The sequence below is a fragment of the Mastomys coucha genome, unplaced genomic scaffold (genome assembly GCF_008632895.1).
Source record: "Mastomys coucha isolate ucsf_1 unplaced genomic scaffold, UCSF_Mcou_1 pScaffold12, whole genome shotgun sequence".
In the NCBI taxonomy this organism is placed as follows: Eukaryota; Metazoa; Chordata; class Mammalia; order Rodentia; family Muridae; genus Mastomys; species Mastomys coucha.
In genome coordinates this window covers 45,628,551-45,654,572 of record NW_022196894.1, presented here as the reverse complement: position 1 = coordinate 45,654,572, position 26,022 = coordinate 45,628,551, and positions in this window count along the sequence as shown.

The window sequence follows — 26,022 nt, the reverse complement described above, 5'->3', positions numbered from 1 at the left end:
CTTCAGTGCATACTGTAAATCTTGGATGGTAGCAATAATGCACTCTGCTTTAATACGTGCTTCTTTGCTCTCTATATTATGCACTGCTACATGGTTATTACATTTCAACTAGGTAGTAGAATTTCTGTCTTCATTTTATATTCTAGAAGATTGGCATTTCAAGTGGAAACCTTAAGTAACGTTTATGAGTAGTTCCAAGACGCCTCCTACCAGGTGTTTTCTTTTAAGTATTGAGATAATTGAGATTAAAAAACCCTTTAGGCTTCTTATAAACTGTAAATCATGCAGGAAGCAGACTCAACTGTTAGTCGGTTGCAGAGCTGTGTTTAGCATTCTGTATAATTTGTGACTCTTGATGTTCTTGCTTATCTTTTGGGGTTTTGTCAACAGATCAGAAGTCCTGCATTTATTATTCTCTTATACTTTTAAAAAGACATTCTGAGAACAGGGAAGATGCTCCTTGGGAAATGGTTAAAAATAGTCATATTTGAAAAGTTCATGGCAGTTCCTACAGCATGTTAAGTAGTAATCTCTACTAATTTTCTTACCATTAACCAAAGATAGGAGAAATAAAGACCACAATCTTTATGACCATTTTGGGGGATAGACCATATGGAATGCAATTTCCATTTTGTTCATAAGCATTCATAGTTTATCTTTCTTTCTAAATAAACTTTGTGATCTTTGTATTTAGTTGTGATAGCATGAATGGACAGAGGGAGAAGTCAAAAATATCTAAACAAAGCCACACAACTTGACAAAAAATTTCACAACAAGTTTTGTGTTTCAGAGTTGGTTTGCAACATGTGCAAAAGGTTAGGCACTTGTGGCCAGTACAGAGGCTGGCAAGTCCAAAATGTGAAGTTGAGGACCCAAATGAAGTTATGGTAACTTCTCTGTAGAGAAATTGACAGGTAAAGACCAGGAGAGCCAAGGATGTAGATGAAGCAAGCCACATATGTAGCAGAGGATGGTCTTGTCAGTCATCAATGGGAGGAGAAGCCTTTGATCCTGGAAAGGCTCAATGCTCCAGTGAAGGTAAATGCCAGGAGTGGGTGGGTTGGTGGGGGGAGGGATGCTGGTTTTTAGAGGGGAAACCAGGAAAGGGGATAGCATTTGAAATGTAAATAAATAAAATATCTAATAAAGAAAAAAGAAAATAAATAATGTAGAAAATTTCTTTTTAAGAACAACAATATCAACCAACCAGACTTCCTAGAGCTCCCAGAGATTAACCCACCAACCATAGAGTACACATGAAGGGACCCATGGCTCCAGCCACATATGTAGTAGAGGATGGCCTTGTCAGATATTAATGGGAGGAGAGGCCCTTAGTCTTGGGAAGGCTCAATACCCCAGTGTAGGGGAATGAATGTAGGAGTAGGCGGGTGGGGGAGGACCCTAGTAGAAGCAGGGGGAGGGGGATGGGATAGGGGGTGTCTAGAGGTAAAACTGGGAAAGGGGATAACATTTGAAATGTAAATAAATAAAATATCCTGTAAAAAAAAAGAGAAAGAAAATTTCCTTTTGCTTGTGAAGGCTAGTCTTTTGTTCCACTCAGGCCTTCCTTCCACCCACTCTGTGAGATCCACATATGTTATGGAGGGATGCCATCCTTCTCACAGCTCATGGATTTAAGTGTTAAAATGAAACTAAAGCACTCTTCAAGCTAACATATAAAATTAATCATCACATGGTATGTGATAGGCTAAATAATGGAATGAAAGGTAGTCATGTTCTAATTAATGTGACCTGTGACTACCACCTTACATGGGACTAGTGTCTTTATAGATGCAATAAAGGCTGTTGAGATGGTATGCTTATCCTGAGTTACCAGGGAGAGCCTTAAATGTGGTCACACTGTCCTAATGAGAAGGAAGCAGATGGGTTCTACTATAGAAGAGCTGAAAAGCAAGAAGTTTATAGTAAAACAGGGCTTATAGTAATGGGATTTGAAGATGAAGGGCTACTTGAAGAATAGAGGCTTCAGAAGCTAGCAATTCTAGAACAAGCAAACCTGCTAACCTCTTGGGTTTAGCATTGAGTAGAACCTTTCAGTTTATCTGATAAATTGTTACAGCAGAAATAGAAAGCTAAACTGAAGTTATGCACTCAGGCTGATTAGTTTGCCCCACCATGACTTGTAATAGACTACATTGCCACTCTGTGTAGAACAACATGGCAACCCAGGATTCAGACCTTTATGACTGAAGTTCAGGCTCATGACTACAAATAGACCATTGATAAAAGCATAGGAGGTCTCAAAGAGTAAAAAGAGTACAGAACAGACACTAGACTACAGAATCAGGGGTTATGATTCTTCTCTTCAAACTATTCCCTTAATCACAAGTTAAAGAGGTAGATGTGAGCAGCCTAATATACAAACCACAGAACAGGTGAAGACCATGTCCAAAGAAAACTGTTTGATCCTGCTGCACAGAGTGTATACACAACCTTTAGCAGTCACCTCTCTTAGATTTTCCCTAGATGCAGAGATATATCCTGGCAGAGTCCACATTTCTGGTGCAACAAATAGTCAATATGTTTGTTATTATGCTTCTCTGACAAATATACAGTACCTATGAAAAGCATAAGAATAGTTCCAGGTCTATGATTAACCCATCAACATCACTGGGCTATTCCCTGCTAGTCAAAGCGTTGCCTGCTTTCTCTGATCATACCTGACACCAAAGTTGACAAGTTGAGTTCTGTGCAAAACAGCCACTGCTCTGGGATGTGACTGTAATGTATTTGTTCTGGATCAACATCTATGAAGGGGAGAATGAGGAAGTCAGGTTGTAGAAGTGGAAGGCAGACTGATGGCTGGTTGATATCTCGGGAAACAACAAACAAATCTCCACCAAAGGAGGAGTCTTCTTACCTCTGGCTTACTCCATCACTGAATGCAGGCTTTCCCGAAAATGGTACAAACTCAGGTAAAGATGGACTTAGCAATTCATGCAGATCATAACATGACAAATAATGGAAGATGTTTACTGATTACACTATTGTGTGCTGCACAAAAGGTTTTCTATGAGAAAAAATGAATTGAAAGAAGCAGTTGTTTTCTTTTTAGTAACTGTGGTCCAGTGGGAGATGAAAGGAGAAAGGAGTGTGCCTTAGGTTGGCCTTTTTGTTTACTTTGCCTAACTTTTAATCACTGAGAGATGGGAATTATCTCCCCTGAGGCAGTGAGCACAGGGCTCACCGTTCGTCGATCATAAGCTACTCCCAGTAGCATACATGAACACTCTTCTCTTCTGTGACTAATACAGGATCAATTGGGCTGAGAAAGCTTGTATAAAGAATATACAGTCTCCACTTGGCCAGAAATGAACTTGAAACTGACTAATCACAATAAAGATTACTTCATTTCTATCCAATTCAAACCATAAAATCTATAAACACTCACTAGGAGGCACAACATTGAGGTATTCCTCCCTCAGACCCCTTCTCAACCCCTTCCCTGAAATTCCTTCTCTCTGTTCCTTGACAAACCACCACTCAAACCTTGTATGTGTTTCTTTATTTTCCTTGGCAGTGAAACAATCAATTTGCAAGCTAGTGGTTCAGGGAAACCTTGATTTCCCTTAATGCCTGGCACACTAACATCTGGACTTAAGCCCTCATCCATGGAGAAATGACTCCTCTCAGAATCATCAACTGTATATGCAACAAGGGGAAGAGTAATTTTTTTCATCTAATGTGTGGAATCAAGTCATGGAAAACCAGATTCTTACTAGATGAAACAGGGACAGGAATGCTGAGCAGTCAAATGCAGTGTCTACAACTCATGAGAATCAGGAGGAATTTTAGAGACAGCTCTAAACTATCCGCAAAGGTGAGAAAAATCTTACTGTCAAAAGCTTTAAGAATTTCCAGAGTCCACTTTTACTAGTTTTCCAGTTCAAATCCAGGGATAAGAACAAAAGCAAGAGAAGCAGCCTCCTTCAAGTTGACAGAAGCATCAGTGGCATCAGTGAACATGCAGTAAATCTATCTTAATAGGATGGTCCTTTATCACAGGATTACATGATCAGTGGAGTTAGAAGAGCCATAGATTTTTTCTTTTTTGCAGAGGAGGATGGTCCTAAGGTTTCATTTGATCTCTCTCTCTCTTTTTGGTAGATTAGAATCTACCAAACAATACACACCATTCAGAGTATTTAAGCTAGAAGTAATATATGTATAGACTCTACTGTGTATTTACCATAAGGCACATAGATAGTATGGCTACTCTTAGTAGCAGCTAGAAATTACTATCACCATTATCAAGTTACAGAGATAAAAGGGTAGGGACATTTATAAATGGCTAAAATCACCCATTAAAATTAGTGCCAATCCATTGTGTGAAACATTGGCAGCAGTGTGCCTTGCCCTGGTTGACTCCATTTATAGAGCAGCAGACTCCATTTTATTGACCCCATTTTGGGTACAAATGCAGAGGCAAAAGGTTTACACATTTTGTTTTGCATGTACATATGTCTACCTGGACCATCAAGAACCACAAGGCTTTATAAACAATGTAGTCCCACAACTGAAAAGCTGTTATCCATACCTTATCAAAGTAGGCTGGGAATACATGACATATCGTTATCTGTATGATGTCAGAAAGCAAAACTGTCTGTGAATTTACCAAACGCACTAGATCATCTATCTATCTATCTATCTATCTATCTATCTATCCATCCACTTAGCTATCATCTATCCTCTATCTCTATGTGTATGTAGTATGTGGTCTGAGAGTTAATATTAGTAATTAAGACTGGAATAAAAGAGGAGGTTGGGGAAACAACTCAGAAGAATGCTTGCTTGCAAATATAAAGACTTCAGTTCTACTTTCAGTACCCAATATAAAAAAACAACTGGACACAATAGTATAGACCTGTAATCTCAGTGTTGGGGAGGTAGAGAGGGAAGAATCCCAGTGACTCTGTGAATAGAATGTCTAGCATCACTGGTGAGCTCTGGTCCAATGAAAGACCTTATGTCAAATGAAGTGGGTGGTGTTCTTGAAGATGATTGTATAGGTTGTCCTCCCCCATATGCAAATGTATGAAAAAAGAAATTCTACTTGCCAATGATCATGCTATCAGTGAAAATTGGGACCTAACATCTTGTAAAATTATTGTTTAATACATTCTGACATTATGGAAAGATGCAGATGAATCTGTCTATATTTCTAACCTTGTCAGCTCACAATAACTATAAAGAGATTGACTATAAAGAGATAGTTGAAAATGGCAAGGAATGCATTAGAGGGCAAGCCCTGGTCTGAGTGAAATCTATTAGTCATAGACGAAATGCTTTAAATTAAGGGTGAGGCAAATGTTAAAAAAATGTGTTCAGCAGTTGAAACAGATATTTCTTCCTTTCTTAAGTGATTCCCATCCCTCAAAATTCTCAAGTCCAGTAAATTGGTCCTAACAGTCATTTCTCCAAGCCTCTTATCTGTGACACTCGGTGACTCCTCTTCATGCTCTGTAAGATTTATTACCAGAAAAGCCAGCAATGTACTAGTGATCTGGACCTCCTTATTTCGGGAGGTTTGAGGAAAGCAAACTTCCAAACCATTTGAGAGAAGTATAATGAAAGTGAAATTTGCATGAGAATATTACCATTAGTATTTTAAAAATTACTTTGGTTTCCTTGACTGTTTTATATAGCTATAGCTTACGATGAGTTTTGAGTGGTGAATTACTTCATCTCCCTGACATAAATACTTCTTGTTTGTAAAATATTACGGTTTTATGTATTTAAGGACCTGGTTTTCTAGTATTTTATTGAGTGTTTTCTGTCTACCAGCAGCTCTTGTTCTCTTTCTTGTTGCTGAGATCATACATTCTACAAAAGCAATATCAGGCAGGGAAGGTTCATTGTTGGCTTACAGTTTGGGGAACACAGTCCATCATGGTGAGGCAGTTATAGGAGAAGGTGTGTGAGGCAGCTAGTCACAATAATTCCTCAGTCAGGAAGCAGAGAGTGATCCATGCTGCTGGTCAACCCCCTTTTGCCTTTTGATTCAATCTGAGACTCCAGACTAATATGGTACAGCCCATATTCTTACCTCAATTAATCTAATGTGGAAAATGCCTCGTAGGCATGCTCAGAGATTTTGTTTCCAGAGATTCTAAATTCTAGAAAATAGACATCAAGATCAGCCACCATGCTAGGTATGCAATGCTCTCTTCCATCTTTTCCTTAGATGCCATGGTCAGGCAGGAGGGATGGCTAGAGGCCAGGAATTCAATCATGTAGGGCACCCTTCTTAGTTTACTGCCCTCAGACCTACAGTACTCCCCTGCCTCTTGCCCATCTTTTGCACCATAAATTTATTGTTGTTTTGTAATCATGGTTGGACAGCTGGTTTGGGATATGTTAGCCATGGTGGGCTCTTATAACTATGGAGACTGTGTGCTTGTTCTGATATGCAGTGGGACTTTTTGCTTGATTCTTTTTATTGTACTTCCTATGTCATATCTATTACTTAAACTTATGTATCCACTTTTTGACTCAAGCATATGTAGTTACTAGTAGAGAGTCTATCACATACAACCAGTCAAAGCAGTCAACATAAGGAGTCAAGAAAGTAGGATCATTGATTTCACCTGTTCTTTCCTTTCTTAGACATTGATTTGCTGTATTTAACTAAATGTAATGCATATTATATTATTCTTAGGTGTCTTATGGAATTTGTGGTTATTGTCAATGATAACACTCATTTAACTTATACAATAGAGGTTAATATTGGGGTATGAAAAAACTTTTGTTTCTTGTATGAGGTATTTACTAATTTTTGTATGGAATCTAATAGTTGTTTCTTTGGAATTTGCCATGTAGACCAACTGTTCTGTTCTCGTAAACTATGTTCTGTAAAGCACTGGTTATCAGTGTGGATGGATATGGTTCCTTTATTAATGTGAGCAGGATGAATACTCATTTTACTTCCAGGGATTGATATTCATTCAGCATAATCTTGCTACTGGAGATTTATGACTGTCTTGGGAAGAACCGCTTCCTGCTTAGAGTCCAAGATGGGGTCCTGCTTGTTTTATTAGGAGTGTCTTGATTTTATTTGTTGAATGAAATGTTTCTTGTTAGCATGAGAAACATTGAAAATGCACCTGCAACACCTGTTTCTCATTTCTCAACTGGAATATCATAGATGCTATCTTGAGTTTTGTAAGCCAAGTTGATCATTTTTAGGCCACTTCATCATTCAAAGGTACAGATGCTGGTCTCCTCTTAGGTCCTAATCTATTTTAGTTTTAGTTTATTGATATATGTATGTGTGCACACATTTGTGTAGCACAGCATGTGTTTAGATGTCAGAGGACAACGTGTGAGAACCCATTCTCTTTTTCTGCCATTTACATTGTGGGCAGAAAGAGCAGGTCCTCAGGATTGGTAGCAAGCATCTTTAGTTGCTGAGTCATCTCACTGGACTCGTGTTTTCTATTCTTAAGACTGAATTTTACCTTGAGTGAGACACACAATTATCATATCTACTATCTTTGGATAGTAGTCACATATTAATAAAGTATCTCCAGCACAGCTCATATTTTACTGTTCAACCAATTAGAGAGCAAACTGTCTTTGAAAGATAAGAGAAAAACCATCTTAAAACATGTTGATATAGCAACAGTTTGAAGAAGAAAGAGGATGAGATTGGTTTCCATGCCTATACAGATGGAAAGTGAACTTGTGTTCAAGACATCCCTGCACAGCATCTGACATTATTTGATGTTTACCAATCCAAATTGCTACAGAAACCTGATGTTCAGCTACTTGACTAGGACAGAGTTTGTGACACGTGTCCTACCCTCTCTTTTGTTAATTTAAGTACCTTTGACTCTCACACTGACATCCTAGGAAGACAGCAGCTGGATATAAGCATTCCTCATGAGTGTAATCTTCACGAACAAGACACTTTAAAAGAAGCATGCTATATAACTCAATTTCACATGAAACATTTCAGTTCTAAGTATAGCTGTTATTATTCTAACTTCTAGCCCCTAACAGAATCCTCATGGTGTTTTGCTGAGAATGAGTTTATACCCTGGAAGCTGAGGAAGTCTAGTATTGGCATCTTTGTATAGGAGCGCTGGGAGTGGAGGTCTCTGCCTTAGAACAATGAGCCGCTCAGCAGCAGGCGGTGGCCCTCCCTACAAGGGTGTATCGCCTGCAGCTGCAACCTGAGCAGCAGCTGTTTCCTTGGTCACAGTTTCTCTTTATTTCAAAATTTTTGTTGACTATCCAAAAAGACAAAATGGTGTGAAGTTGGCTACTTAGAGAAAGTTGATCTGGGCAGGATGGGACATGCCTCTAATCTCAACACTTGTGAGTCTGAGGCAGGAAGACCAGGAGTTCAAAGATACACAGCAAATTCAAGATCAGTCTGAGCTATCTGTCACATAGCTTATTCCTGCAGGCTCATGATGATAAAATGAAGTCAGACCATGTTTCTCAAGGATGCCAGCTCATCATGAATGAGGTGTTCCAACAACAACATTTTTAGACGTAATGTAACCTTTCAGAAATAGAACCACCATATTTATATTATGTTTTCATTGTTAGAGGACTATGGGTAGTGGGGGAAATTTTTAAGGATTTTAAAATTTGTATTGCTAAGTATACAATGCATCTAAGCCAAAGGTTAATAATCTCTGTAATGTAATACAGAAAGTATATTCATTAATTAGAGACAAAACCCCATGGTTTGATTCATTTATCCATCTCTCTCTCCATTTACACTCTTCCGAAATGCCAGGAATGCGTATGGAAGATACGGATGATGAATAAGTGGGCACACCACAGGTGGCTTAGTAGCTCAAGTGCAATATGGGTGAAAGGGTGAGCAGAGAACCAACAGACCGCTGTTCAGAAAGACAGTGTCATGAAAACGAAGGACTATGGTGACATTTTGTTTTTATCTGTTCTGTTTTTCTCCCCAATTTCCTGCTCTAGATCAGTGGTTCTTAATCTGAGGGGCACGTCCTCACACGGGTGGCCTTTCAGATATCCCGCACATCATATTTACATTGTGATTCATAATGGTAGCACAATTACAATTATCAAGTGGCCATGAAATAAATTTTAAAGTTGGGGGTCACCACAACATGACAAACTGAATTAAAGGGTCACAGCATTAGGAAAGTTGAGAACAACTGCTCTAGATAAATAGAAACACTGAGAATGGAGTTAAGAAACATCCCAGAAGCCTTAAGCCAGGATGCTTCTGCTGTAGAAGAGAGCCATCTTGTATAATGGGTTTGTGGTACTGCTGTGCAGAGGCTGGCTGACTTAGCAAGAGAGTGGAAATACCATGGTCACACCTCCTCTCCCCTCTCGATGTTGCCCATTTCCTGACTAAATAGAGCTATTTGTTTATGCTCACCCACCAGAATTTAACCTCGAAGAACATCTGAAAACATCAGCAATATTTGCACTGGCACAGAGCAGTCTGTGAGTGATGGCACTGACAGGCTGGTATTTTCCTGACCATAGCAGAGCTTGAATTGGTCACAGGTGAATGGGCTCAATTAGCTAGCAAGAGAGAGAATGTTTCAATTATTTTTTTTTTGTTTTGTTTTTAAGGCAAACAAAACCAAAATATTTTCCTCATTATAAGAGCTGAAGGAGAGGTGACTTTGATGCACATGACAGTTTTTATTTCTGGCTTCACAAATCAGGGGGCTGCAGCAAAGCAGTACATCATGGCAAAGTGGCTTGAAACAAACTCGGTTGGGGGGTTCTCTAAAGAAACCAAGGAGGCATAAGGGTTCCATGGGTTTAATATGTTTTTAGCTTCCAAGGCTTCTATCCTTCCCTAATCTGTTTGTTAAAATTTCAGGAAAGGGTCTGGGCAAATTCATTGTGCACAGAATGAAATGGGTAATCACACTAATGCCAGAACTTGTGCAATTTAAGAAGAAACATAACTTCCAGCTTTTGGGATAATATTTTGTACAATATGAGAAGAAAACTCGTAGTACAGTGATAGTTGTAGGGAAGGTTCATCTTAGCCACTGACTAGTTAACTTAACCACCAGGATCTCCAAGGTAGTGAAATTGTAAACTCATAATGCTGTGAACCATATTTAATAGAATTATGCAAATAGAATGGTGTGTTGATGTTAGGCATGTGGCAAGAAATTAAATTGAAAATAAAACTAAGAAAGGGCCATGAAATAAAAGCAGAATACAATAAGCTTAGCAACAACTAACTCTTTATCTTCTCTATGTTTCTTGACTGTTGATGTGATGTGCCCAGTGGTCTTAAGCTCCTGTGACATCTTAGCATAATGGACTACAACCTTAAACTCTCTATTAAAATGAGTCATTTAAAAAATGGCTTTTAGAAATGTTTATTTTGTCACAGCAATAGAAAAATAAGACTTTTAGCACTGATTGACAAATGGGTCAATAATGTAATATGTGTGTGTGTGTATGTGTAAGATACATATTTGTCATATGTATAAAGGGGCATATTGATCTTTTTATATCTATGTACCTATGTATCTTTCTATATATCTATGTATCTGTCTATCTATCTATCTATCTATCTATCTATCTATCTATCTATCTATCTATCTATCTTTCGAAAGGGGGACATACATATTCCCCATTCAAATTCTCTTTAATTCATTTATATATTAAAGTATTTATACTATCATAATAAAATAGCCAAGAGCCAGAGTAGATAAACTACAAATCACTAACAAATGTAGATATTTAAAAAAGAATTTCAGATAATACTAACGTGAGTTGACAGAGAGTGCTCGGACCCCAAGACTCAGGCTAGATCTCCATTTTCTCTCTGATGACTTTCTAAGGTGGGACCAGCTGGGAGGCTCAGGCAGCAAAACCTTCAGAGCAACTGGGACAGGGTCATTTATTCATCCATCTGCACCCAGGAGGAACTGAGAATCCACAGCCCTCTGTGCACAGGTCTTACCAGGGGAGAGCTGATCTCCCAGGAGTGCTTTTAAAAGCTTACAGACCCACAAGAGGAACAAGCTCCAGCCAGAGACAGCAAGAACATCTATTACCAGAGATTAACAGATGTCAAAAGACAAATGCAAGAATCTTACCAACAGAAACCAAGACTACTTGGCATCATCAGAACCTAGTACTCCCACCACAGCAAGTCCTGGATACCCCAACACACTGGAAAAGCAAGATTTGGGTTTAAAATCATATCTCATGATGGTGATAGAGAAATTTAAGGACAAAAATAACTCCCTTAAAGAAATACAGGAGAACACAGGTAAAGAGGTACAAACCTTTAAAGAGGAAACACAAAAAATCCTTAAAGAAAGCACAACCAAACAGGTGAAGGAATTGAACAATACCATCCAGGACCTAAAAATGGAAGTATAAACAGTTAAGAAACCACAAAGAGAGACAATGCTGGAGATAGAAAGCCTAGGAAAGAAGTCAGGAGCCATAGATGCAAGTATCACCAACAGAATACAAGAGCTAGAAGGGAGAATCTCAGGTGCAGAAGATACCATAGAAAACATTGACATAACAGTTAAAGAAAATGCAAAAGGCAAAAAGCTCCTAACCCAAAATATTCAGAAAATCCAGGACACAATGAGAAGATCAAACCTAAGGATAATAGGTATAGAAGAGAGTGAAGACTTCCAACTTAAAGCACCAATAAATATCTTTAACAAAATTATAGAATATTAACATGCTTGGATTCTAGAGATAAGAGTACTGTAGTAAAAGCAACAATGGGGGAAATAGCATTTCCTCCTTCAAATCTATGGCAATGTTTAGTAAGCATCTCATGTTAATATGCCCAGAGCCTTGCTCTCTACTTGGAGAACAGTAAATCATCTAACATCTACTATCACTCCTAGGATGTCAGTCCATTCCCTAGCTTGCAAGTATTGATGTCACCAAGACAGACATGACTTACAGAGACCATGGGTAGAAAAAGGAGAAAAAAATAACAAAAAGGAGAGCAAGATCTTCAGACGTTAGTTTGATCCTGTGGCATTGTCTTATAACGATCAGTTGGAATGCATACTCTTCTTCCTCTTGTGCTAAAAGAAAGGATCCCATTCATTTTCCCATTGGGATAAGATCTAGCACCAAAGCTGGCTAGACTCTATAAGGCATATTCCTGATAAGAGCAATAACAAGCCCAGAAACGGAAGGGTACTTCCGTGTAAGTATACATGATCAATGCAGACTGTGACGGCTCTTTATTCAGCAAAGCATTGTTTGTGGCCCAAAGCTGCTCTTTGATGGCCATGAAAAGGATAACAAGCTATGCATGCTTGTCATCACCAGTAGGTTTGAAACTTGCCTGGTAGACAAAATGGAGAAGAGAGTGTCAGACAAAGAAACAGTATATGTAAAGTTATAGGCAAGTGAGATAGTGGCATGCATATTTATCTGTTTACATATAGGCTACTTGTTTATTTCTTAGTTCCTATATATAAAATCTACATTTGTCTAGAAAATTTTCTTAAGGTAGAAAATGCTTTGATTCATATTGTTGTTCGTCCTAAGAGGCTGCAAACCCTTCAGCTCCTTGGTTCCTTTCTTTAGCTCTTTCAATGGGGACCCTGTGCTCAGTCCAATGGATGGCTGTGAGACTTTACTTCTATATTAGGCAGGCACTGTCAGAACCTCTCAAGAGAGAGCTATATCAGGCTCCTGTCAGCCAGAACTTGCTGGCACCCACAATAGTGTCTGGGTTTGGTGATTGAATATGGGAAGGATTCCAAGGTGGGGCAGTTTCTGGATTGTCCTTCCTTTAGTCTCTGCTCCATAGTTTGTGTCTGCAACACCTTCCATGGGCATTTTGTTTCCCCTTTTAAGAAGGAATGAAGTATTCACACTTTGGTCTTCCTTCTTGAGTTTCTTGTGGTTTGTGGATTGTATCTTGTGTATTGTAGCTTCTGGGCTAATATCCACTTATCAGTGAGTGCATACCATATGTGTTCTTTGGTGACTGGGTTACCTCACTCAGGATGATATCCTCTAGATCCATCCATTTGCCTAAGAATTTCATAAATTCATTGTTTTTAATAGCTGAGTAGTACTCCATTGTGTAGATGTACCACATTTTCTGTATCCATTCCTCTGTTGGGGGACATCTGGGTTGTTTCCAGTTTCTGGGTCCTCTGGTAGTACTATGTCCAATTTCCTGAGGAACTGCCAAACTGATTTCCAGAGTGGTTGTACCATCTTGCAATCCCACCAGCAATGAAGGAGTGTTCCTCTTTCTCCATAACCTCGCCAGCATCTGCTGTCACTTGAGTTTTTGATCTTAGCCATTCTGACTGGTATAAGGTGGATTCTCAGGGTTGTTTTGATATGTATTTCCCTAATGACTAAGGATGTCGAACACTTCTTTAGGTGCTTCTCAGCCATTCAGTATTCCTCAGTTGAGAATTCTTTGTTTAGCTCTGTACCCCATTTTTTAATGGGGTTATTTGGTTCTCTGGAGTCTAACTCTGCCCCTTAGGACAAACAACAATATGAACTAACTAGTACCCTCAGAGCTCCCATGGACTAAACCACCAACCAAAGAGTACACATGGTGGGACTCATGGCTCCAGCTGCATATGTGGCAGAGGATGGCCTAGTTGGTCATCAATGGGAGGAGAGGCCCTTGGTCCTGTGAAGGTTCTATGCCCAAGTGTAGGGAAATGCCAGGGCCAGGAAGCAGGAGAGGGTGGGTTGGTGAGCAGGGGAAGGAGGGGAAGGAGTAGGTTTTTTTTTTTTTCTCAGAGGGAAAACTGGGAAAGGAGATATCATTTGAAATGTAAATAAAGAAAATATCTAATGAAAAATAAAATACTTTATAAATTTCTATAAATGAACACCTCTACTACCTTCTAAAAAATGCTTTGATTATCAATTTTGAACTTTATCTTTTTCTATATAGGGACATTGATATTGGGTATATAATGTAAACTAATTACATGCTTTCTTCCATTGATTTGCATTAATAATATGAAGTATATGCGTGACTACCTAGGTATTAATTAACATAGACATTCTGATGTAGAGTTGGAAAGTGAATATTCAAGGGTCCTTCCTGGTGCAATCTCTTGACTTTCCTGAGGTTTGGTTGCTTGAGTCTTTCATTATATGAACTATTCACCATGCTTCTAATAAGTACCTCACTATTCCAGGGTTTTGCTTAAATTAATTTATGTTACATTTCTTTGTCTATGTATGTACGTGTGAGCATGCATTTTACAGCACTCATGTAGAGGCCAAGGGACTAGTAGGATCCAGTTGTTCTCTTTTCACATTATATGGTTCTTGGGGATTGAATTTGTGTCATTAGGCTTTGTTGCAGGTATCATTACTCATTGAGCCATCATGTCACAGATCGATTTTAGCTTTTTAAAATGCTTCATATTAGCTTCTGTTAGTTCTGTCCCTGCTGGGTCAGAGATAACTAACTTTATTGTTGATATCACAATAAACATGAGTCTCATATTTGTGCTAGTTGTTTGTCTTCCAAGTCATATAAGGGCAACATTGAGGACATTTAGATCAGTGGTTCTCAACCTTCTTAATGTTGAAATCCTTTCATATAGTTCCTCATGTTGTGGTGACCTCTCAATGATAAAATTATATTTGTTACTATGTCACAAATGTAATTTTGCTACTGTTATGAGTTGTAGTGTACATATTTGTGTTTTTCAATGGTTTTAGGTGACCCCTCAACCTACAGGGGTTGAGACCCACAGGTTGAGAACCCCTGATCTAGGGGTTCAGACAGAATGGAATGCTTCAGACAGAAGGGAATGCATTGGATTTGTAAGTGACTTCCTAGAGTGCTGGGGAAGGGAGATAAGGGTTAACACCCACTCTTGGAAGACATATAGTTAAAGCAGACTATCATCAGCGCCCTGTAACATACGAACCCTTCAGCATTTCTGGTTTGAGGATCCTAGGATTTACCTTTACACTGTGTTTCACCTTTCTTAACACAATAAAGAGATGATCAGAACTGTTGGTAGTATGATGGTGTTTTAATTAACAATACATTTTATTTAATTAAGAGGGAAGATGTACCATGAATATTTGTTAAAATGAGTCTCGGAATAATGGGAAAAGATGTAAAGGACTTTGATGAGCTTGCATTATAATGGTAATATTGGCACGATCTGCTTTTCATGCTATTGTGATTGTTTATTATTCTACTGCTGTCTCAACCCCTTTGTAAATTATGGAAAGCCTGTTTCCTTTTCATTGTAGGAAATATACAAAATAAAACCTTGAAAGGACAAAGTAATTAAATATAATGGAACTGCACACAAAAGACATTGTAGAATACTGCAACTGAATATGTTTTAGATAAATTTATTTAACTATATTTAGCACTAGTATAATTTTTATATTGTGTTATTCTGTAGTAAAAGGTTTGCAGTAATATTCAGCATGCTTAGTTATTTTGCAATCATGTGTGTTCAATTACAAGTATAGTTTGTAATAATATTCACCAAAACATTAACATGACAATTAAAACTGAGTTCAACTTAATTATTAAACATTTCAGTGAATATTTTCCCTTTTCTTTTACTATGCAAAACCCAGCCATTTTATGGTATTTAGTATAACTGAATAACTTGAGAGTTCAGTGTTACAATGACTGTATACAACTATCTTGTTTGACATGAAAACACTGTATAGGCCAGAAAGTCTCCATGGAACTGAATGTCTGAGAAAGCCTCAGCTGTGTGCCATTCTACAACAGACAGGGGCCTTGGTTCTTGGAAGGTGTAAAGCTGCCATCTGAGGCACAACCACCTCGTTCTTTTGACTCTGCAACATATCTCTTACTTCCATGAGGGCATGATTTGGAGTGCCCACTTGGGTGGCACTACCTTCAAAAAAACTGGCTTTGGAACCTAAAATCTTGGCTTCTCCCCAGGTAGAATATTTTCTTAAATAATGCATTCAGTCACATACTTCAAGAACTTTTGAAAACTAAATGTATGTGCATGCAGAAGTGTAAATCTATGTGTGCATGCATGCTTTCTTTTTGTGTGTGTGCGTGTGTGTGTGCGAGAAAGAGAGAGAGAGAGACAGAGAGAGAGAGAGAGAGAGACAGAGAGACAGAGAGACAGAGAGACAGAGAGACAGAGAGACAGAGAGGAAGACAGAGAGAGAGAAAGAGAGAGAGCACATCTGGAGTCTGCAATAGGGACCTGCAGAAGTAAGTGTACGTGTGATAAGAATAGGACTTCACCAAAGGGTGTCATGAACCTCCTTGGTAAGAGATACACCAGGAAGAGAAGGATGAAAAGACAAGAACTATAAATTAGTCATTGGTCATAAGGAATCTAAATAATAAAAGACTACAGGCATACTACAACATACCTTAAAATAAAAGAAATCAAAGTTAGCACTTAACAATTGCATGCTTTCTTATAGTTTGTGCAGCAATGTAGTGTTTGGTTCCGAGATCAGAGTACTTTGTACTTAGAAACTTGGAGCAGACTCAGAAAAAATATTCAAGTTTGGTATCAGGAGAATGGGTTTGAAACTATGCCTGCTGAGATTTTATTCTTATTGGAATGTGCTTATACAGACTGGTAATTTGGCCAAGAGTACCCAAATCCTAACATCAGCAAATGGGGAGCCCTCATGGGAGCTTCTACTTTCTAATTAATGAGACTATGGAAGACATGGGAGCTCTTCAATCTGGATTGTCCTCCACTTGTACTGTTCCTAGGGAGGCTAATACCATAATCATAGGTTTACAGAATTGTTCCTTTATTACTCCTTTGAGTCTTCAAGACTATAGAACATTTGCCTTTAGTCTTCCCTCTACAAATTAAGACAGCCATATCATAGATAGCATTTGAAAGTCCTCCCTCAAGGTATTAAAAATAGTCTTACCCTTTATCAGTATTTTGTAGATATAGTTTTACAAAAAATTAGAGGTAAACACTCACAGGTTTATTTGCTTTAATATATGGATGATGTCCTCATTTCCCACAAGGACAGAGCCTCCTTACAAGAAGTATTGCTATTGTTTTCTCAGCTATCTATCTACCTATGGATTAAAGTGGCTCCAGGAAAAATACAGGTACAACCCCCACTTAATTATTTGGGTCATGTTTGAAGAGAACACAGACAATGACACATGAGCCTTTAGAATTAAGGCTAGATAAACTCACAACATTAAATGATTTTCAAAAACTCTTAGGAGATATAAATTGGATTCACTCATTCTTAAAAAGGACTACTGCTGGTCTTAAGCCCTTATTTGACATGTCCAGAGGACATTCTGATAGTAGCTTGATTGTTGCTTTGTGTCTCATGTTCCGAGAAAAGGGAAAACTTCATCTGCTGGCCATTTACCCTTTCATGTAGTTTTAAGTCATTTCAAGGATTTTCAGAGGGAAAAAAAACCCTGCTAAATTGAGACAACAAAAGCTGATAAACTGGTGGTGCCCTTGGAGCCATGCATCCTTGGCTAGGAGCCTTATACCCTTGGCTAGGAGCCCAGCACTGCCACTACATGTTTCTTTCCGACTGTTCTTAAATGTATTAGTTTACTATGTTCTGTATGCCTTGTTTAAAAGATTATTGGCTTATAAATTGTTGTGTACGGTTAGCCATCTGTAACATCTGTAACCGAATGTTAGCTTAAAACTCAGAGATAGAGCTGCTCTGGGAAACAACACATGGCATGAGCCAACCAAGGAAACAGGTCTCCAATGATACTTTTAAACTGGGATAAGATTTTTATATAATTCTTGCCCTGTCTTAAAAAACAGGTTTATAAAAGATAGGATTTAATATGATGCTTGTTTAATGAGATATTAAGATTATACCTCTGTGCATTTGTGTATAAGAACACATCTTCCTGGCAGCCAAACTTTATAACATCAAAGTAATCTACTTGGTACTGATTTTAGAGACACTAAGTTGTTTACAGTGATAAAATTTGGTTTTGTTGTCTAAAAATTATGGTTATGCTCTATGTCTTCACTCTTAAAAAGATACTCTGTGCCTTCACTACTTTATTTTGATATTGCAAAAATGCACCATTGAGAGATTTTAAACTTTTTTCATTAATGATTTATTTATTTACTTTAAATTTTATATATATTTGTGTTCTGCCTAAATGTGTGTCTGTGTGAGGGTGTCAAATCCCCTGAAACTGGAGTTACAGACAGCTGTGGGCTGCCATGTGGATGCTGGGAATTGAACCCATGTCCTTTGAAAGAGTAGTCAGTACTGTTAACTGCTGAGCCTTTCCTCCAGGCCCTAATTTTAACCTTCTCTAAAGAAAGTTTTGGAGTTTTACAGAAAATTAAAAACTGAATTTTCCCATTAATTAATTATTTCATTCATTTTACATCCTGATCACTGTCCCCCACCTCCCAGTCCCCCTTCATAGAATTCCTTCCCTCATCTCCTCCCCTTCTCCTCTGAGATGGTAAGGACCCCCAACCCTGACACATCAAGTCTTTGCAGGAATAGGCACATCCTCTCCCACTGAGGCCAGAAAAGGTAGCCTGGTCAGGAGAATGGAATTCACAGTCAGGCAACAGCTTTAGGGTCAGCTCCCATTCCAGTTGCTGGGAATCCCACATGAAGACCAAGCTGCATATCTGCTACATAAATATGTGGAAGGCATAGGTCCAGCCTGTGTGTGCTATCTGGTTGGTAGTTAGGTCTCTGAGAGCAAAAAACCAGATATTTTAAAACAAGCTTTTAAAAATGTTTCAATTTATTAGTGGGTGATACTCTAATGTCTTTAATAATATATAATCTTGATAACTAGGTAAATGAATGACTAAAAATTAGGGCCACAGCTAAACACCAGAGACTGAAGAATTCATATCTTATGTTGCAATAAGACAATGACCTTAAGCAGTCTGATAATCTATAAGTCACAACTCTTGGAGGTCAAAAGACCTTTCAATAATGTAAAAACTCCTAATGTGCTTTGAACTATGGGTTGAGGGTACGCTTGTGTTCTCTACACGATGTCAACTCCCCCATTTGGGTGTCTAGCCTCCTGATCTGACCTTATTGAGGGCCTATATGAAGAGATGATGGTTGGCTGCAATGAGTTATCAGCAGATATTAACCCTTCTGATCACCATCCAGAAGCCATAGTCTCAGAGTTTGTGCCACACTTCAATGTTTACACTATGATAGAGAGTACCAGGAAGTGCCACTTCTGGCTGCTTTTTGGCTGTTTTATAGAGTTAAGAAGGCATAACACCAAACGTCTTGAAACATTAGGGATACAGGTTCTTGTTCTAGCTCCTTCTGCTATATTGATGAAAAAAAAAAAAACCAAAAAATGCTTTAATTATCTCTAAATCCAGTGCCTTTTTTTCCCTGTGAATAGTTCCTTTTGTGTGGTACTAATTCCGCTTACCTATAAATCTAAGCCAGCCTTGGTTTGATGACCCAGGCATTGAAGCAATGGATACTATCACCAATGTTTTCACTAGACCCAAACAATTTGCTGCTGCCCTTACATTAGGAATTACTGCTGTAATTTGAATTTTGGCATCAGTCATGGCCTCTGCCACAGCATGAGTTTAACAGGTTCATACTGCAGAATATTTTAATCAGCTTTCAAACAAATGTGTTGTTGGCACTTATCACTCAGAAAAAAAATGATTAAAAACCTGTGGGATAGGGCACATGCTTTGGAAGAAGCAAGGATATTTATGAGTAATTGAATTGAACATGTTAGTTAGATGATTTCCTGTTGTTCACAACTTAAATGGATCATTGTTGTTCAGTCTTCCACTTCTGGTCTCGATCTCCATGGAGTTGCATGCTTGGGGGGGACTTTTAATGTTTGTACAACTTGGGGATATTAGATTGATGGAAAATTTCTTATGAATGCTTTCAAATTTCCTAGAAATGTCCTGATCACAACACTCCTCCTGATTTTATGGAGATCTGTTCATCTGGACCTACTTGAAGGTCTTTTTTTACACCCTGGAGATTGTGATTCAAACAAAGTTGCCAGAGATCTCTTTATGAGGGTTTGACTCCAAGATACTCTTAGAACATCTGACCCTGTGCTTACTCAGGAAGAAGAAAATCAGAATACAGTTAACTTAAAAGGGGAAACAAAATTTGGTGGGCTAGAGAAGTTGACAAGAGATCAGATTAAAAACCTCTTTCTACTCTATGCTCATGTGATTTTGTGTCATATAAGATTGGTGGCGTCCTGTGGTATGCCTCTCCAGGAAAAGATACAGCAACAAAGTTAGACTTGCTAGAGTTTTCTCTGCCCTGCATAGGGACATATACTCAAGGACAAAGAATGGTGTGGATAAATGATGAAAGAATGGAGAACTATTGAGACCTACCTTTCTTAGAAAAGTTAGTTCACAAAGGGCCACTGTGGTGTCATATGGTCAAGGTACTAAGATTAGACATACAAATATACAAAATATAAACATTGTATACTAGCATAAATTGAATAACTGCAACAAATTTGGCCTGAAGTCTTTTCTTGGGCTTAATGATAATTGGGACTCTGACTATAAAAAGTTCATCGTACACTGTTTGGGGCTTGACAATCTTCCCAGGATGTCTTGGAGGTTTTCTTCTGACTAGTTACCTTGATACTGCAAGATTCATAAAAGTTGGGTTATGGGGTTGATGAGGGAAAATGTTTGTGAAAAAATAACTCTGTCCTGACATGGTTTATCAACGATGACTAAACTTATGACCAAGAGGAAGTTAAAACCCATGTCTGAGGACAAAAATGATATGATCTGTGCTTTTGATCAACATGAATCTATCCCTGCCTACTGATTTCTGTAACAATAAAGAAGCACTCTGGTTGCCTGTCAGTCAGGCTGCAAAGTTCACCCCGACCACCCTGCCTTCACAGACCTTTAACTCTTCTGCAAGACCTGGAGATTGCCAGGGATGACCGGCCTAGGGGGTGGGAATGGGGTAGAGAGACAGAGACAGAGACAGAGAGATATTATAGAAAGCATGAACAAGTATAAAGGGTTAAATATACATGCTAGCTGAGCAGCTGCATTATAGGCCCTGGTAAAGTACAGTACTAACATGCAAAGTAATTGATACTTGGTTGATAGACATGTCAACTGTAGATGTAATTGCCTAAGTTCTATACCTGGAAATACTCTTAATGTGTCAAAAAGTAGACAGTGTAATTCTTTTAAAATGTACTAGTGTGAAAATCTCTTACTGATGTTTTGGTCATACTGATGAATCAAACAACCAAGAAGTTCTTTAATTTTTTTTATTAATTTTTGTTTTTTAAAATGAATTAAAAATTGTCTATTAAGAAAGGAACTCTAATGGGAATTGGCTAATGAGCTGGAGAAAGGTATATTCTTGAATGCATATTTGCCTAATTTATTAGATTGGCATGAAAGGTAATGTATTTTATCTTGGATCTTCATACACCTGTAACATTTCTCTATTCTCACTTCCCTTCCCCCTGTGACTTCTCTTATGACCTCTGTTTGCTTCCAGCTGGTTCTTTTAGTGTCTTCAAGTTTCATGGTGGAGGGTTTTATCTTTGGTTTAGTTTATTCTACAGATACTTTTTAAAAAAAGTTTTATTGCAGTATGGTGAAAGAAGTTATATGATTTCAATTTATCTGAATTTGTTAACATTTAAAAATATATTTTAAGCAAATAGAATTAAATCACATTCTTGTTTTCCTTTTGTACCCCAACTCCTCCCAGAGACCCCCTTCAATACCTACAATATCTTTTTTTGTCATATTCTTTAAAATTTATAAAACATTATAACAACAAAAATGAGTATTATAAGAGTTGTTTGATATAGAAAACAATCAATTTAACAGCCTTGTGTAGATGCTTGTCTATGACAATACTGAAAATACAAACGTTTTTCTCAATATAAATTTTAAATAACTCCAAACATATTAACTGTATATTTCAAAGTAATACATCACTACTAATATTTTCTTAGATGAACATAAATATATAAAGTGTTTTTGTTTGTTTGTTTTATATTTAGTTGAGCTTAAAATCTTGGCTCTCACTGTGGTAACTTGATACAAGAGTTACAAATGTCAAGCAAAGCATTTAGTCTCACTCTTTGTTATTCTCTTACAAGCCACCCTCCCAATTTAATTGTCTACATTTCTTTTGGCTATATAAATACTTTTAAAATATGTAAGCTGTTCTGAAAACCATAGTGTAGTGTAAAAACATGAAATAAACAATACTACTAATAGAGAGGCTGAGATAGAAGAAGCAAGCTCTCAAGACCTTTATGTTGTACACAGCCAGAAACCATCACAAACAATCAAGCTGAAAGTGTATATGAATTGTACAATGTTGGACCTGTTTTTATAATTACCAAATTAGATGGACCATTGGATGAAAAATCAACAAATTTCTAATTCCTTATGTTTTTGGATTTCAATTGATTAGAATATGTTGGTAATATTAATTTTCATGTTAAGATATTAAGAAAAAATAATTGTTACTTCCTGTTGTTTTTGTTGTAAGAGGTGGAATTAGGTTTGCATGGATTTGTTGAAATTACTTTCTTGCTTCTTCTATGGTGTAGTTTTGCTCCTTATGTTGATGTTTTCCATCTATTATCCTTTGTAGAGCTGGATTTGTGGAAAGATATTGTGTAAATTTTGTTTTTATTCTACAGATACTTAATACTAGAGCTAATATAAATGAGCTTTCTACCTTTTTCTTTCCCATCAAGCTCATCTATATACTGAAAAGCTACTTATTTTGATGTGTTAATTTTGTATTCTTCATTGATGAAAACATTTATCAAATTGATTCTGGCAGAATTTTTAGAGTTTTGTCACCTGAAAATGAATTTGAATTCTTTTCCTTTTTATATCTCTTTTTCTGAACTTTGTTCTATTTTATTTATTTTTATTAGATATTTTATTTATTTACATTTAAAATGATATCCCCTTTCCCGGTTTCCCCTCTGAAAAAACTTCTATTCCCTCTCCCCTCCCCAGCTCACCAACCCACCCTCTCCTGCTTCCTGGTCCTGGCATTCCCCTACACTGGAGCATAGAACCTTCACAGGACCAAGGGCCTCTCTTCCCATTGATGACCAACTAGGCCATCCTCTGCCACATATGCTGCTGGAGCCATGAGTCCTACCATGTGTACTCTTTGGTGGGTGGTTTAGTCCCTGGGATCTCTGAGGGTACTAGTTCATTCATATTGTTGTTCCTCCTAAGGGGCTGCAAACCCTTCAGCTCCTTGAGTCCTTTCTCTAGCTCCTTTATTGGGGACACTGTACTCAGTCCAATGGTTGTCTGTGAGCCTCTACTTCTGTATTTGTTGGCCACTGTCAGAGCTTCTCAGGAGACAGCTATATCAGGCTCCTGTCAGCCAGCACTTGCTTGTACCCACAATAGTGTCTGGGTTTGGTGATTGAATATGGGAAGTATTCCCAAGTGGAGCAGTCTCTGGATTGTCCTTCCTTCGGTCTCTGCTCCATAGTTAGTCTCTGCAACTCCTTCCATGGGTATTTTGTTCCCCCTTCTAAGAAGAAACGAAGTATCTACACTTTGGTCTTCTTTCCTTCCTTCCTTTCTTGTGGTTTGTGGATTGTATCTTGGATATTCTGAGCTTCTGGGCTAATATCCACTTATCAGAGAGTGCATACCATATGTGTTCTTTTGTATCTTTTTTTATCTCTCTCTTGTCTTATTGTTGTTGCTAAGACTTCAGGCACTATATTAAGACTGTAGAGAAAAGGCTCTTGTCTCATTCTAGAGTTTAATCAGTAATTCTCTTTCTTTGCATTTCTTATAGCATTGACTAGGAGTAGGCATATGTAACATTTATTATGCAAAGTTTTGTTTTTATAGTTCTAATTTTCTCATGACTTTTGTTATGAAGGGATGTTGAACTTTAGATTTTTTTCTCCCTTAGTTGGCATGATCATGTATTTTCTCATGTTAAATGTTTTCTTGTGCTAAATCACAGTGGACAATGCCTAGATAGTTTTTGAATTTTATCCACCCAATGGCTTTAGACATGGTGCTTTGAAACATCAGATAAATTCTTGATTGATGAAAACCTTTCCTAGCTACAGAAGTCAGGCTTTACCTATCCTTAAATGCTCTTCACAGCCTGATCCAGCTTCCTGCTGTGTGTGCCTTTTGGCTCTTCAGTGTCAAGACCTCCTGCTCTCTAGAACTTTTTGTCCCCCACTGACTGTGGAATGCCCAATGGAGGCTTCTTGACTTGTGGATGATCACTGATCTCAGGCCTCTGGGGTAGCTCTGTTTTTAATATTAGATCCCCTCTCAAGATAGTGCACAATCTCTGCCCCACGCCCACTTCAGGACAAATGGCGTTTCTCTCTGTTTCGGTAGAGAACTCATTGTCTCCCAAACCCATAGAGCTCCATGTCCAAAGCTTTGTTTAGCTTTGCTTTCCTGTGTCTTTGCTTCTGTTCCTTTCTACTATTATTTCACTTCCTCTGTGGACTTCTGAAGCTTTTCTCTATTTTTGTCTTCAGGATAATGTCTGTTCTTATTCTGACTTTTCTTTCCTGGCTCACACAGACATAGCCTCTAACCCTTTGTCTTCCCCAGAAGTTCCAGTATGTTACTTTTCTTTCCTTCGCCTACTCATAGGATAGATTCCAGCTACTGAGATACAAATACACAGAGATATAGAAGAGATTCTACAAATAGCTGATACTCTAGTGGAAGATGTCAGATGTCAGTAAACAATCATTCAAATATCTTATAAATATAAACTTTCTTAAGAGTCTGTTTGTTAACTTTTAAATTGTGTGTATGTGTGTGTGTGTGGGGGGGGTACACATGATTTCAGATGCCTGCTAAGACCAGAAAAGAGCATTGCATTGGACTCTCTGCAGTTGGAGTTCCAGGCTGTTATAAACATGCTATTGGTTGTAGGAACTGGTTATGTCATCTATGAGAACAGTATACACTCTTTTTTATTTAAAAGAATTATTTATTATTATATGTAAGCACACTGTAGCTGTCTTCAGACACCCCAGAAGAGGGCATCAGATCTCATTACGGATGGTTGTGAGCCACCATGTGGTTGCTGGGATTTGAACTCAGGACATTGGGAGGAACAGTCAGTGCTCTTAACCGCTGAGCCATCTCTTTAGCCCCAGTATACACTCTTAACTGCTTAGATACCACATAAATATAAGCTCAATGAAAAAATAAAATGAACAAATAAGATAATATAAGACAAGAGAGAAGAAAGTGCTGCTTAGGTATCATGTCACAGGAAGTCGGTCCAATGCAGTATTATTTGATCATTAAGTGACAGAGCAAACCAGATGAAGTAATGGGAGAAAATTCTCAAGCCATTGTAGCTCCAATAAAGCAAACAAGCATGTAGTAACAGTAGGGAATTAATTTAGAGAGATAAGCAAGAGCATGGTCCTGAATAGATTTATAGATAATGATATAGCTTTTAAAAGTTCTTTTCAAAATCTACTTTATTTAGGGTTTTTTATGTTTTATTAGATTTTTTTCATTATTTACGTGTCATATGATTTCTCCTTTCCCAGTTCCCCTCCAAAAAGCAAACAAACAAAAACAACAAGAACAAACCCAGTTGAGAATTCTTTGTTTAGTTCTGTACCCCATTTTTAATAGGGTTATTTGTTTTTCTGAAGTCTAACTTCTTGAGTTATTTGTATATATTTGATATTAGCCCTCTATTAGATATAGGATTGGTAAAGATCTTTTCCCAATTTGTTGTTTGCTATTTTGTCCTATTGACAGTGTCTTTGGCCTTACAGAAGCTTTGCAAGTTTATGAGGTCCCATTTGTCAATTCTTGATCTTAGAGCAGAAGCTATTGGCCTCCTGTTCAGGAAATTTCCTTCTGTGCCTATGTGCTCCAGGTTCTTCCCCACTTTCTTTTCTATTAGTTTCAGTGTATCTGGTTTGATGTGATGGTCCCTGATCCACTTGGACTTGAGCTTTGAACAAGGAGATAGGAATGGATCGATTTGCATTTTTCTACATGCTAACTGCCAATTGAGCCA